General features: G+C 51.1%; 1 pseudogene; it reads right to left on the bottom strand.

Moving 5' to 3' along the window:
• Nucleotides 1-1,312: 1,312 nt before the first annotated feature.
• Nucleotides 1,313-15,507, bottom strand: part of LOC140394370 (cytochrome P450 2K6-like) — a 35,763-nt pseudogene continuing 21,568 nt past the window's right edge.

A 15,507-nucleotide genomic window follows, 5' to 3' on the forward strand; every position in this document is an offset into this window, starting at 1 on the left:
GCCTTGGACGGTGAGGGTCACGGCACTGTACTCCCGGATTTCAATGAATGGGATCCGTAGACCAGGGAGGTTTTCTGGGTGACGGGGTGTACCGTGAGGGAGCAGTGCCTTACCGTAGCAGGGTGGATGAAACTCTCTGTGCTCCCGGAGTCAAAGAGGCAGGTTGTCTCGTGCCCGTTGATCTTCATCGTCGTCGTAGCGGTCGCGAGGTTGTGGGGCTGAGACTCATCCAGGGTGATGGAGGCGAGCTGCGGAAGATCCTGGGAGGTCCCGGGCTGATCAGCGGTGGTGGAGGTATCAGTAGGCAGTGAACGGCCAGACGAGCAGGGGTCACGAGGCGCAGTCCAAAATGGCGCCAAAGATGGCGGCGCCCACGGGGTGCACATGGCGAACGGCATAAAGATGGTGGCACCCATGGGCCACACGTGGCTTGCGGTGGAGAAGATGGCGGCGCCCCTGGATCGCACGTGGTGGGGCGTAGTAATGCTGGGCCTGGAAACAGCGGCGACCGACCGGGCCTGGCAAACGGAAACAAAGTGTCCCTTCTTCCCACACCCGTTGCAGGTTGCGCTCTGTGCCGGGCAGCGCTGCCTGGGGTGTTTACTCTGTCCACAGAAATAACACTTGGGCCCCCCCGAGTTAGCTGGCTGCCGCGTGGCGCAGGCTTCCGGTGGGCTGGAGTCGGCAGCTGGTGGGGCCCACGATGCCCACGAGGGTGCCGCGCAGTCGGGGGTGTAGGCCTCCAGATTATGGAGACCACGTCTAGTGAATTGGCAAGCTGCCTAATCTCCGCAAGAATGAGTTTACCCCCTTCCAATAGTAGACATACATAGACTTCATGCCCGTGACATAAGCGTCTCTGATTAAAGGTTCGGTGTGTTGGACTGCCGAAACTGCCTGGCAGTCACAGTTCCAACCGAGAATTTGTAGGGCCCGCAAGAAATCGTCCAGAGTCTCCCCCGGGTGTTGCTGTCTCGTGGCCAGGAGGTGCCTGGCGTACACTTGATTCACTGACTTAACGTAATGTCCTTTCAGTAGTGTCATCGCTTCTGCGTAGGTAGGTGCATCTCGGATGAGGGGAAAAATTTCAGGGCTCACCTGTGAGTAGAGGACTTGGAGCTTCTGTGGGTCCGAGAGATCTTCAGTGGCTGCTCTGAGGTAGCCTTCAAAGCAGGCTAGCCAGTGCTCAAAGGTGGAAGTGGCGTTGGCTGTGTGAGGGCTCAGCTGCAGGCGATCAGGCTTGATTAGGAAGTCCATCTTTTAAAATCTTGTGCAATAAATTGATGGACCGTCAATTACCATGAGACGGGAATGGTGAAACAATCGAGGCTTTATGGCACAAGATGTTGTGCCTCCTGCAGCTGGAACCAGAATGGGAGCAGCGCAGGAGAGCTTACACTTTTATACACCGCCTGCTGGGAGGAACCAGCAGACAGGGATTTATCGTAGTACCTCTAATACACAGGCAGTGCCGTAATACATACAATATATCCCTAGTGGTGTTTACCACAATTGTGTAAATCAGTGAAGGACTGCACACACATACGGGTACTTAGGGAATGAAGTAAAACCCACGCCCGACTCGAACCCAATTCACTGACATTTGGGGGGACTTGAAAGTTGAATTTTTGTATCAGAACAGTAAAGACAACGAACAGTTCCATCTTAGCCAGGCCCTCACCAGCGCAGGCCCTCCGACCTACAGAGAAAAAAGACAATTGCAAAAAAATGTCAATGCTGCTCGTCAAAGAAACAAAGTTATTCAGAATGATTTTGAAAATAACATAATGTTTCATTGCAGATTTATATGGCAATACAGAAACAAACTTGAGTCCTAAGGCCCTGCGGCAGTCTTCATGCCTGTTTAAATTGAAAATAATCTCCTTCATGATTTAAGGCGCCAGACACTATCAGCACTCGAACTATGGGGAGGGGCAGTTCTGATCACAATTAACATGAGTTGGAGACAGTTCTGATCACATTGTCCTGTGGATGGGATCTCTATCAGCATAGCAACAGTGAAAGCTAACCAATGAAGGATTGATCGCACACCTGCTGCCAAGCACGGAGGGATAACAGTTTGGGTGTGAGGTGAGCATGCATGGTGAGGAGAGGAAACCCTTCCAGAGCACAGGAAGAGAAATCAGGAGATAAAATAAATCTATGGGATCAACTTAGAAGAGGAACGAGTCTGGTCAGACTGTGACCCAGGGACTGTGACCCAGTGCTGCTTGAGTGCCATTTCAGAACCTGCTATTTAAAGGCTTTATTGACAACCATACATGGTCCCCAAAGGATCACATCATCCTCGCAGCTCAATTAATCTTTTCAAGTAAAGTAAGCTCAACTATTGTACACCCCATTTAATATCATACCCTTGATCTTTGACAGTACAGGGTCCCGTTGCATCCAAGTTCTGATCTGTTATGCAGATACAGGAAGCGTCTCTAAAACGTTCGTAGCCATCACAATTCCCTCTGGCACTGGTGAGGGTGTTGAACGTACATGCTAAAGGAGAAGCTGAAAGCATCAACATTTGCTATTTGGACTTTGGGTCGGTGCTCCAAGGCGCATTCATGTGCCGAGAGTATTGATATCCATTGTTGTATTGTCATGTGAGAGTACCTTTAAGAAATGGGTGTTTAAGAAATGTACCTTAAAGAAATGGGTGTTTATTATTGCAGTGATGTCAGAGTGTTGGTGGAGCTGGGCTGCCTGTCAGCTTTTTACTTTCATTTTAGGCTGTTTGTTGCAGGGTGTGTTTTAGTTTTGTTTTCAGTGTTGGAGCTGAAGCCAGGCAGAGCAGGTGCACTGTTGATCTCTCTGCCATGAAAAGACTATCTCTTGATCATTTGGTGAATTCAGAATTCTAAATGTTCTCAGTAGTGAATGTAAACCTAATGTGCTTCTGTTAAAAGGTGTTTTTTTTGTCTTCTGGATGTTGTTTGGAAGTTATTAAGGATTACTTCGTGTTGTATTCTTTGGGGGTTGTATTTGAATTGATGGTTGCTAAGATGTTCACTCTATGTTTTAAAAAAGGTTAACTTGAGTTCATAGAATAAACATTGTTTTGCTTTAAAAAAATACTTTTCCATTTCTGCTGTACCACACCTGTAGAGTGGGCCGTGTGCTCCCCATACCACAATCTATTAAAAGTTGTGGGTCAGGTGAACTCCATGATACGTTTTGGGGTTCTCTAAACCCTGGCCCATAACAGTATCCTGGCGGACGGGGTGGGGAAATGACTTATCTTCATTTTGGTTTGCACTGAGTGCTGAATTTGGTGCATTTGAGTGCGATAGTGAGAGTTTGGTGACCGAGGGAGTATAAGGCTTCATTTTTATCTAAAGTTTAGTCTTTCTTTTATTTAGTTAATTAACTTAAAAGTTGCTGTTTGGTTTAGAAGAAGGTGAATTTTCAATAAGCTTTAAACCGGCTTCTACTTGTAGGCACTTGCAGCTGGAGCTTGTTAATTAGTTAATTGGATTAGGCCTGTTTTCAGAGACTAGATTCACAGTATAAAAGTGATCCCCTACAGTGCAGACTTTGTTTGCACTGAGTGCTGAATTTGGTGCATTTTGAGTGCGATAGTGAGAGTTTGGTGACCGAGGGAGTGCTGAATTGTTGAAAGGAAGGCAAATGAAATGTTAGCATTCGTGTCAAGAGGGCTAGAATATAATGAGCAGGGATGTACTTCTGTGGCTATATAAGGCTCTGGTCAGACCACATTTGGAGTATTGTGAGCAGTTTTGGGCTCCGTATCTAAGGGAGGATGTGCTGGCCTTGGAAAGGGTCCAGAGGAGGTTTACAAGAATGATCCCTGGAATGAAGAGCTTGTCATATGAGGAACGGTTGAGGACTCTGGGTTTGTACTTGTTGGAGTTTAGAAGGATGAGGGGGGATCTTATTGGAACTTACAGGATACTGTGAGGCCTGGATAGAGTAGATGTGGAGAGGATGTTCCCACTTGTAGGAAAATCTAGAACCAGAGGACACAATCTTAGACTAAAGGGCCGATCCTTTAAAACAGAGATGAGGAATTATTTCTTCAGCCAGAGGGTGGTGAATCTGTGGATCTCTTTGCCGCAGAAGGCTGAGGAGGCTAAATCACTGAGTGCCTTAAGACAGAGATAGATAGGTTCTTGATTAATAAGGGGATCAGGGTTATGGGGAGAAGGCAGGAAAATGGGGGTGAGAAAAATATTAGCCGTGATTGAATGGCGGAGCGGACTCGATGGGCCGTGTGGCCTAATTCTGCTCCTATGTCTTTTGGTCTTATGGTCTTATAAGCCCTTTCAAAAAAAATAAAATAAAATTCACATTTACTCTGTACCTCTGAGAGATTACGTGACTAGCCTGAAAACACTTCTCTCTTCTCAAATGCACTCCAGCGTTCTTAAACTATTTCAGCACCCAATCTAAATAATAATAAATGCTTTTCTTCAGTGGAGCCGGTCATTAATACACTTCTAAATGCACAATAACTCTGGGTAATCTCAGCAATAATTTTTCCATGGTGCACTGGAAAATGCCCCAAATGGTAATCGGATATACTCGTACAAGCCTTTGTGGTTACATACCCCTTGATGACTGATCAAACTCTAGCTGCTGGGAAGTATGACTCATATTGAGTTTCATATACATTAAGCAACCAGCCAATTTAACATGTAGGTCCTTAATCTTCATATGGGGTATCTGTCCAATTGGCAGCTCAATTGACAGTTAGCTTGTAATCCCTGCAAATGCAGGCTGTCTTGTCAGGTTTGACGACAGGAAGAATTGGCGCTGCCCACTCCATAAACTTCACCGGTCTTGAGAAATGATATGAAATGAAATGATAATCGCTTATTGTCACAAGTAGGCTTCAAATGAAGTTACTGTGAAAAGCCCCTAGTCGCCACATTCCGGGTACAACCGGGCTAAGGCGGCACTGCATCGGAAGGGGGTGAAATTTGGAATGTTGCAGCCGGCGCGACTGTGGGTCACTTTCAAGAGACGCCAGAGGAGGCATGGACCTTTATCCAGGCCGAAAAGTTGGGACTCGGATTGAGGGTCGGTTGCGAGGGGATGTCGGGAGGGGATTGATGTGATTGTTGTGTTTTGGGGGATGTTCTGTTCTGTTTGGTACTGTTTTTCTTTGGGTGCTGGGTGGGGTAGGGTGAAATGGTTCGTAGTGGGGGTTTGGTGAGAGTGTGGGCATCGGTGGGTGGAAGAGGGGGCCCCATTGGGGGGAGGGGAGAGGGGAGGCCCGAGGTGGGGGAGCTGGAGGGGGGGGGGGGAGATTCTCACACTGGGGGTGTCGATGGAGCGGCCGGGGTCAGCAGGAGTCAGCTGACCTACGGGAGTGCTATGGGGGGAGCAATGCAGCTAGGGGGGGACCTAGCTTGGGGGGGGGGGGGGGGGGAACTGGGTTGCTGCAGCATTGGCCAAAGGGGAGCTGGAGCCTGAAGAGAGAGTCGGGGCGGGGGTCTGCCGCTGGGGGGAACGGAGAGAGCGGGAGGCGCGGGCACGTGGCTGGCCTAGAAAGGGAGATGGCTAATCGGCGGGGGGGCAGCCCAGCCCAGCCCAGCCCGGGGGGCAGCCCAGCCCAGCCCAGCCCCCTGATCTGGCTGATAACTTGGAATGTGAGAGCCCTGAACGGGCCAGTGTGTTCACGCAGCTGAAGGGACTGAAGGCAGATGTGGTCATGCTCCAGGGGACGCATTTGAGGTTGGCAGACCAGGTTAGGCTGAGAAAGGGGTGGGTAGGGCAGGTTTTCCATTCGGGGTTGGACGCAAAGAATAGAGGGGTGGCGATTTTGGTGGGGAAGCGGGTGTCGTTTGAGGCGTAGAGCATCGTGGCAGACAATGGAGGTAGGTATGTGATGGTGAGTGGTAAGCTGCAGGGGGTGCGGGTGGTATTAGTGAATGTATATGCCCCGAATTGGGACGATGCCGGATTTATGCGGCGCATGTTGGACCGGATTTTGGACCTGGAGGCAGGGAGCTTGATAATGGGGGGGGGACTTTAATACGGTACTGGATCCAGTTTGGATCACTCTAGGTCCAGGATGGGTAAGAGGCCGGCGGCGGCCAAGGTGTTGAGGGGGCTTATGGACCAGATGGGAGGAGTGGACCCATGGAGGTTTGTTAGGCCGGGGGCCAGGGAATTCTCTTTCTTTTCCCACGTCCATAAAGCGTACTCCCGGATTGACTTCTTCGTTTTGAGCAAGGCTCTGATCCCGAGGGTGGAGGACACGGAGTATTCGGCCATAGCCATCTCAGACCATGGGCGAGATTCTCCGACCCCCCGCCGGGTCGGAGAATCGCCGGGGTCTGACGTGAATCCCACCCCCGCCGGTTGCCAAATTCTCCGGCACTGGAGATTCGGTGGGGGCGGGAATCGCGCCGCGCCGGTTGGCGGGCCCCCCCCCCCCCCGCGATTCTCCGGCCCGAATGGGCCGAAGTCCCGCTGCTAGGATGCCTGTCCTGCCGGCGTGGATTATACCACCTCTCTTACCGGCGGGACAAGGCGGCGCGGGCGGCTCCGGGGTCCTGGGGGGGACGCGGGGCGATCTGGCCCCGGGGTGTGCCCCCACGGTGGCCTGGCCCGCGATCGGGGCCCACCGATCCGCGGGCGGGCCTGTGCCTTGGGGGCACTCTTTTCCTTCCGCCTTCGCCACGGTCTCCACCATGGCGGAGGTGGAAGAGACTCCCTCCACAGCGCATGCACGGATATGCCGTGAGCGGCCACTAACGCTCCCGCGCATGCGCCGCCCGGCAATGTCATTTCCGCGCCAGCTGGCGGGGCACCAAAGGCCTTTTCTGCCAGCTGGCGGGGCGGAAATTAGTCCGGCGCGGGCCTAGCCCCTCAAGGTTGGGGCTCGGCCCCCCAAGATGCGGAGGATTCTGCACCTTTGGGGCGGCACGATGCCCGACTGATTTGCGCCGTTTTTGGTGCCGGTCAGCGGACATCGCACCGATACCGGAGAATTTCGCCCAATGCCCGCACTGGGTGGAACTCGAGATAGGGTAGGAGAGGGACCAGCGCCCGCTGTTTCGCCTGGAGGTAGGTTTGTTGGCGGATGAGGAGGTGAGCGGTCGGATCCGGGGGGTGCATTGAAAGATACCTAGAGGTTAACGATAATGGGGCGGTGCAGGTAGGGGTGGTCTGGGAAGCGCTGAAGGCGGTGATTAGGGGAGAGCTAATCTCCACTAGGGCCCACAAGGAGGGGAAGGAGAGGAGAGAGAGGGAGAGGTTGGTGGGGGAGATTTTAAGGGTAGATAGGAGGTATGCAGAGGTTCCCGAGGAGGGACTACTCAAGGAGCGACAAAGCCTCCAGGCCGAGTTCGACCTGTTGACTACCAAGAAGGCGGAGGTGCAGTGGAGGATGGCGCAAGGGGCGGTGTATGAATACGGGGAGAAGGCTAGCCGGATGCTGGCACACCAGCTTCGGAAGCGGGAGGCAGCGAGGGAGATTGGGGGAGATAGGGATAAAGGGGGGAACATGGTGCGGAGTGCGGTGGGAATAAATGGGGTATTTAGAGACTTCTATGAGTGGCTGTATAGGTCTGAGACCCCAACGGAGGAGGGGGGATGCGTTGTTTTCTGGACCAGCTGAGGTTCCCGAGGGTAGAGGAGGGGCAGGTGGCAGGGTTTGGGGCACCGGTAGGGCTGGAGGAGCTGTCGAAGGGGCTGGGAAGTATGCAGGCGGGGAAGGCACCAGGGCCAGATGGGTTCCCAGTGGAATTTTACAGACGTATATGGACGTGTTGGGCCCACCACTAGTGAGGACTTTCAATGAGGCGAGGGAGGGGGGAGGGGGGTGGGGGGGTTCCTGCCCCCAACGATGTCCAGGGCACTGATCTCACTGATCTTGAAGCGGGACAAGGACCCTTTACAGTGTGGGTCCTTTGGGTAATCTTGCTCCTCAGCGTGGATGTGAAGCTGTTAGCGAAGGCGTTGGCTACCAGAATTGAGGACTGTGTCCCGGGGGTGATCCACGAGGACCAAACGGGTTTCGTGAAGGGAAGGCAGCTAAACACCAATGTGCGGAGGCTCCTAAATGTAATCATGATGCCTGTAGTGGAGGGGGAAGCGGAGATAGTGGCGGCTATGGATGCGGAGAAGGCCTTCGATAGGGTGGAGTGGGGGTACCTGTGGGAATTGTTGAGGAGGTTCGGATTCGGGGAGGGGTTCGTTAGTTGGGTTAGGTTACTGTACGAAGCCCCGGTGGCGAGTGTGGCCACAAATCGGAGGAGGTCGGTGTGGTAATACCAGGTATTGCAGTACCTGAGAGGTGAATGACCATTGGCTAGACCGCGGGGTCTACCATTGGGTAATGTACATAGCCCCGCCCTGAGAGGCGGGGTATAAGAACCGGTGCTGTCCCAGCAGCCTTCACTTCTGTAACATCGCTGCTGGGTACAGTTCTATCTGATTAAAGCTGAATCGATATGACTCCTCGTGGTCTCGAGAGTATTTTTTTTTTTAAATAATATTTTATTGAAAATTTTTGGTCAACCAACACAGTACATTGTGCATCCTTTACACAACATTGTAACAATACAGATAATAATGACCTTTTTAAATTTAAACAAAAACAACAACAAATAAATAAATATTAAATAACAAAAAATAAAAAACTAGCCCTAATTGGCAACTGCCTTGTCTCAGGCCACACCCCCCCCCCATCCCCCCCCATCCCTCCCCCCAAGTCCTGGGCCGCTGCTGCTGCCTTCTTTGTTCTCCCCATCTATCTTTCCGTAAGATATTCGACGAACGGTTGCCACCGCCTAGTAAACCCTTGAGCCGACCCCCTTAGGACGAACTTAATCCGCTCTAACTTTATGAACCCCGCCATATCATTTATCCAGGTCTCCACCCCCGGGGGCTTGGCTTCTTTCCACATTAGCAATATTCTGCGCCGGGCTACTAGGGACGCAAAGGCCAAAACATCGGCCTCTTTCGCCTCCTGCACTCCCGGCTCTTGTGCAACCCCAAATATAGCCAACCCCCAGCTTGGTTCGACCCGGACTCCTACTACTTTTGAAAGCACCTTTGTCACCCCCATCCAAAACCCCTGTAGTGCCGGGCATGATCAAAACATATGGGTATGATTCGCTGGGCTTCTCGAGCACCTCGCACACCTATCCTCCACCCCAAAAAATTTACTGAGCCGTGTTCCCGTCATATGTGCCCTGTGTAATACCTTAAACTGAATCAGGCTTAGCCTGGCGCACGAGGACGACGAGTTTACCCTGTTTAGGGCATCTGCCCACATCCCCTCCTCAATCTCCTCCCCTAGCTCTTCTTCCCATTTCCCTTTTAGTTCGTCCATCATAGTCTCCCCTTCGTCTCTCATTTCCCTATATATATCCGACACCTTACCGTCCCCCACCCATTTCTTTGAGATGACTCTGTCCTGCACCTCTTGTGTCGGGAGCTGTGGGAATTCCCTCACCTGTTGCCTCGCAAAAGCCCTCAATTGCATGTACCTGAATGCATTCCCTTGGGGCAACCCATATTTCTCGGTCAGCGCTCCCAGACTCGCAAACTTCCCATCCACAAATAGATCTTTCAATTGCGTTATACCTGCTCTTTGCCACATTCCATATCCCCCATCCATTCCCCCCGGGGCAAACCTATGGTTGTTTCTTATCGGGGACCCCCCCAGTGCTCCGGTCTTTCCCCTATGTCGTCTCCACTGTCCCCAAATCTTCAGTGTAGCTACCACCACTGGACTCGTGGTATAGTTCCTTGGTGAGAACGGCAATGGGGCTGTCACCATAGCCTGCAGGCTGGTCCCCCTACAGGACGCCCTCTCTAATCTCTTCCACGCCGCTCCTTCCTCCTCTCCCATCCACTTACTCACCATTGAAATATTAGCGGCCCAATAATACTCACTTAGGCTCGGTAGTGCCAGCCCCCCCCTATCCCTACTACGCTGTAAGAATCCCTTCCTCACTCTCGGAGTCTTCCCGGCCCAAACAAAACCCATGATACTCTTTTCTGTCCTTTTGAAAAAAGCCTTCGTGATCACCACCGGGAGGCACTGAAACACAAAGAGGAATCTCGGGAGGACCACCATCTTAACCGCCTGCACCCTCCCTGCCATTGACAATGCTACCATATCCCATCTCTTGAAATCTTCCTCCATCTGTTCCACCAACCGCGTCAAATTTAGCCTGTGCAATGTGCCCCAATTCTTAGCTATCTGGATCCCCAGGTAACGAAAGTCTCTTGTTACCTTCCTCAACGGTAGGTCTTCTATTTCTCTACTCTGCTCCCCTGGATGCACCACAAACAGCTCACTCTTCCCCATGTTCAATTTATACCCTGAAAAATCCCCAAACTCCCCAAGTATCCGCATTATTTCTGGCATCCCCTCCGCTGGATCCGCCACATATAGTAGCAGATCATCCGCATATAAAGATACCCGGTGTTCTTCTCCTCCCCTAAGTATTCCCCTCCATCTCTTGGAACCTCTCAGCGCTATCGCCAGGGGCTCAATCGCCAGTGCAAACAGTAATGGGGACAGAGGACATCCCTGCCTTGTCCCTCTATGGAGCCGAAAATATGCCGATCCCCGTCCATTCGTGACCACACTCGCCACTGGGGCCCTATACAACAGCTGCACCCATCTAACATACCCTTCTCCGAACCCAAATCTCCTCAACACCTCCCACAGATAATCCCACTCCACTCTATCAAATGCTTTCTCGGCATCCATCGCCACTACTATCTCCGTTTCACCCTCTGGTGGGGCCATCATCATTACCCCTAACAACCTCCGTATGTTCGTGTTCAGCTGTCTCCCCTTCACAAACCCAGTTTGGTCCTCATGAACCACCCCCGGGACACATTCCTCTATTCTCATTGCCATTACCTTGGCCAGGACCTTGGCATCTACATTGAGGAGGGAGATGGGTCTGTAGGACCCGCATTGTAGCGGATCCTTTTCCTTCTTTAAAAGAAGCGATATCGTTGCTTCTGACATAGTCGGGGGCAGTTGTCCCCTTTCCTTTGCCTCGTTAAAGGTCCTCGTCAATAGCGGGGCGAGCAAGTCCAAATATTTTCTGTAAAATTCAACTGGGAATCCGTCCGGTCCCGGGGCCTTTCCCGTCTGCATGTTCCTAATTCCTTTCACCACTTCTTCTACCGTGATCTGTGCTCCCAATCCCATCCTTTCCTGCTCTTCCACCTTGGGAATTTCCAGCCGATCCAAAAACTCCATCATTCTCTCCCTCCCATCCGGGGGTTGAGCTTCATACAATTTTTTATAAAATGTCTTGAACACTTCATTCACTCTCTCCGCTCCCCGCTCCGTCTCTCCATCTTCGTCTCTCACCCCCCCTATTTCCCTCGCTGCTCCCCTTTTCCTCAATTGGTGTGCCAGCAATCTGCTCGCCTTCTCTCCATATTCATACTGTACACCCTGCGCCTTCCTCCATTGTGCCTCTGCAGTGCCTGTGGTCAGCAAGTCAAATTCCACATGCAGCCTTTGCCTTTCCCTATACAGTCCCTCCTCCGGTGCTTCCGCATACTGTCTGTCCACCCTCAAAAGTTCTTGCAGCAACCGCTCCCGTTCCTTACTCTCCTGCTTCCCTTTATGTGTCCTTATTGATATCAGCTCCCCCCTAACCACCGCCTTCAACGCCTCCCAGACCACTCCCACCTGAACCTCCCCATTGTCATTGAGTTCCAAGTACTTTTCAATGCATCCCCTCACCCTGAAGCACACCCCCTCATCCGCCATTAGTCCCATGTCCATTCTCCAGGGTGGACGCCCTCTTGTTTCCTCCCCTATCTCCAAGTCTACCCAGTGTGGGGCATGATCCGAAATGGCTATAGCCGTATATTCCGTTCCCCTCACCCTCGGGATCAATGCCCTACCGAACACAAAAAAGTCTATGCGTGAATAGACTTTATGGACATAGGAGAAAAACGAGAACTCCTTACTCCTAGGTCTACTGAATCTCCACGGGTCCACCCCTCCCATCTGCTCCATAAAATCCTTAAGCACCTTGGCTGCTGCCGGCCTCCTACCAGTCCTGGACTTCGACCTATCCAGCCTTGGTTCCAACACCGTGTTGAAGTCTCCCCCCATTATCAGCTTTCCGGTCTCTAGGTCTGGGATGCGTCCTAGCATTCGCCTCATAAAATTGGCATCGTCCCAATTCGGGGCATACACGTTTACCAACACCACCATCTCTCCCTGTAATTTGCCACTCACCATCACAAAGAACAAAGAACAAAGAAATGTACAGCACAGGAACAGGCCCTTCGGCCCTCCAAGCCCGTGCCGACCATACTGCCCGACTAAACTACAATCTTCTACACTTCCTGGGTCCATATCCTTCTATTCCCATCCTATTCATATATTTGTCAAGATGCCCCTTAAATGTCCCTATCGTCCCTGCCTCCACTACCTCCTCCGGTAGTGAGTTCCAGGCACCCACTACCCTCTGCGTAAAAAACTTGCCTCGTACATCTACTCTAAACTTTGCCCCTCTCACCTTAAACCTATGCCCCCTAGTAATTGACCCCTTTACCCTGGGGAAAAGCCTCTGACTATCCACTCTGTCTATGCCCCTCATAATTTTGTATACCTCTATCAGGTCGCCCCTCAACCTCCTTCGTTCCAGTGAGAACAAACCGAGTTTATTCAATCGCTCCTCATAGCTTATGCCCTCCATACCAGGCAACATTCTGGTAAATCTCTTCTGCACCCTCTCTAAAGCCTCCACATCCTTCTGGTAGTGTGGCGACCAGAATTGAACACTATACTCCAAGTGTGGCCTAACTAAGGTTTTATACAGCTGCAACATGACTTGCCAATTCTTATACTCAATGCCCCGGCCAATGAAGGCAAGCATGCCGTATGCCTTCTTGACTACCTTCTCCACCTGTGCAGCCCCTTTCAGTGATCTGTGGACCTGTACTCCTAGATCTCTTTGACTTTCAATACTCTTGAGGGTTCTACCATTCACTGTATATTCCCTACCTGCATTAGACCTTCCAAAATGCATTACCTCACATTTGTCCAGGTTAAACTCCATCTGCCATCTCTCCGCCCAAGTCTCCAGACAATCTAAATCCTGCTGTATCCTCAGACAGTCCTCATCGCTATCCGCAATTCCACCAACCTTTGTGTCGTCTGCAAACTTACTAATCAGACCAGTTACATTTTCCTCCAAATCATTTATATATACTACAAAGAGCAAAGGTCCCAGCACTGATCCCTGTGGAACACCACTGGTCACAGCCCTCCAATTAGAAAAGCATCCCTCCATTGCTACCCTCTGCCTTCTATGGCCTAGCCAGTTCTGTATCCACCTTGCCAGTTCACCCCTGATCCCGTGTGACTTCACCTTTTGTACTAGTCTACCATGAGGGACCTTGTCAAAGGCCTTACTGAAGTCCATATAGACAACATCTACTGCCCTACCTGCATCAATCATCTTAGTGACCTCCTCGAAAAACTCTATCAAATTAGTGAGACACGACCTCCCCTTCACAAAACCGTGCTGCCTCTCACTAATACGTCCATTTGCTTCCAAATGGGAGTAGATCCTGTCTCGAAGAATTCTCTCCAGTAATTTCCCTACCACTGAAGTAAGGCTCACCGGCCTGTAGTTCCCGGGATTATCCCTGCCACCCTTCTTAAACAGAGGAACAACATTGGCTATTCTCCAGTCCTCCGGGACATCCCCTGAAGACAGCGAGGATCCAAAGATTTCTGTCAAGGCCTCAGCAATTTCCTCTCCAGCCTCCTTCAGTATTCTGGGGTAGATCCCATCCGGCCCTGGGGACTTATCTACCTTAATATTTTTTAAGACACCCAACACCTCGTCTTTTTGGATCACAATGTGACCCAGGCTATCTACACCCCCTTCTCCAGACTCAACATCTACCAATTCCTTCTCTTTGGTGAATACTGATGCAAAGTATTCATTTAGTACCTCGCCCATTTCCTCTGGCTCCACACATAGATTCCCTTGCCTATCCTTCAGTGGGCCAACCCTTTCCCTGGCTACCCTCTTGCTTTTTATGTAAGTGTAAAAAGCCTTGGGATTTTCCTTAACCCTATTTGCCAATGACTTTTCATGACCCCTTCTAGCCCTCCTGACTCCCTGCTTAAGTTCCTTCCTACTTTCCTTATATGCCACACAGGCTTCGTCTGTTCCCAGCCTTTTAGCCCTGACAAATGCCTCCTTTTTCTTTTTGACGAGGCCTACAATATCATTCGTCATCCAAGGTTCCCGAAAATTGCCGTATTTGTCTTTCTTCCTCACAGGAACATGCCTGTCCTGTATTCCTATCAACTGACACTTGAAAGCCTCCCACATGTCAGATGTTGATTTGCCCTCAAACATCCGCCCCCAATCTATGCTCTTCAGTTCCCGCCTAATATTGTTATAATTAGCCTTCCCCCAATTTAGCACATTCATCCTCGGACCACTCTTATCCTTGTCCACCAGTACTTTAAAACTTACTGAATTGTGGTCACTGTTACCGAAATGCTCCCCTACTGAAACATCTACCACCTGGCCGGGCTCATTCCCCAATACCAGGTCCAGTACCGCCTCTTCCCTAGTTGGACTGTTTACATATTGTTTTAAGAAGCCCTCCTGGATGCTCCTTACAAACTCTGCCCCGTCTAAGCCCCTGGCACTAAGTGAGTCCCAGTCAATATTGGGGAAGTTGAAGTCTCCCATCACCACAACCCTGTTGTTTTTACTCTTTTCCAAAATCTGTCTACCTATCTGCTCCTCTATCTCCCGCTGGCTGTTGGGAGGCCTGTAGTATACCCCCAACATTGTGACTGCACCCTTCTTATTCCTGATCTCTACCCATATAGCCTCACTGCCCTCTGAGGTGTCCTCTCGCTGTATAGCTGTGATACTCTCCTGAACAAGTAGCGCAACTCCGCCTCCCCTTTTACATCCCCCTCTATCCCGCCTGAAACATCTAAAACCTGGAACGTTTAGCTGCCAATCCTGCCCTTCCCTCAACCAGGTCTCTGTAATGGCAACAACATCATAGTTCCAAGTAGTAATCCAAGCTCTAAGTTCATCTGCCTTACCCGTAATGCTCCTTGCATTAAAACATATGCACTTCAGGCCACCAGACCCGCTGTGTTCAGCAACTTCTCCCCGTCTGCTCTGCCTCAGAGCCACACTGTCCATATTCCCTAGTTCTCCCTCAACGCTCTCACCTTCTGACCTATTGCTCCCGTGCCCACCCCCCTGCCATACTAGTTTAAACGTATCTGCCCCCGTTATCCGCCACTATAGTCTTTGCCTCGAACATTACCCGCTTCCCCACTAATATAGCCACCCCCCTGTTTTTCGCATCCAGCCCCGAATGGAACACCTGCCCTACCCATCCTTTGCGCAACCTAACCTGATCTATCAGTTTCAGGTGCGTTTCCTGTAACATGACCACATCTGCTTTAAGTTTCTTAAGGTGTGCGAGTACTCGTGCCCTCTTTCTCGGCCCGTTAAGCCCCCTCACGTTCCACGT

This window comes from Scyliorhinus torazame, chromosome 17 (assembly GCF_047496885.1).
Source record: "Scyliorhinus torazame isolate Kashiwa2021f chromosome 17, sScyTor2.1, whole genome shotgun sequence".
Lineage (NCBI taxonomy): Eukaryota > Metazoa > Chordata > Chondrichthyes > Carcharhiniformes > Scyliorhinidae > Scyliorhinus > Scyliorhinus torazame.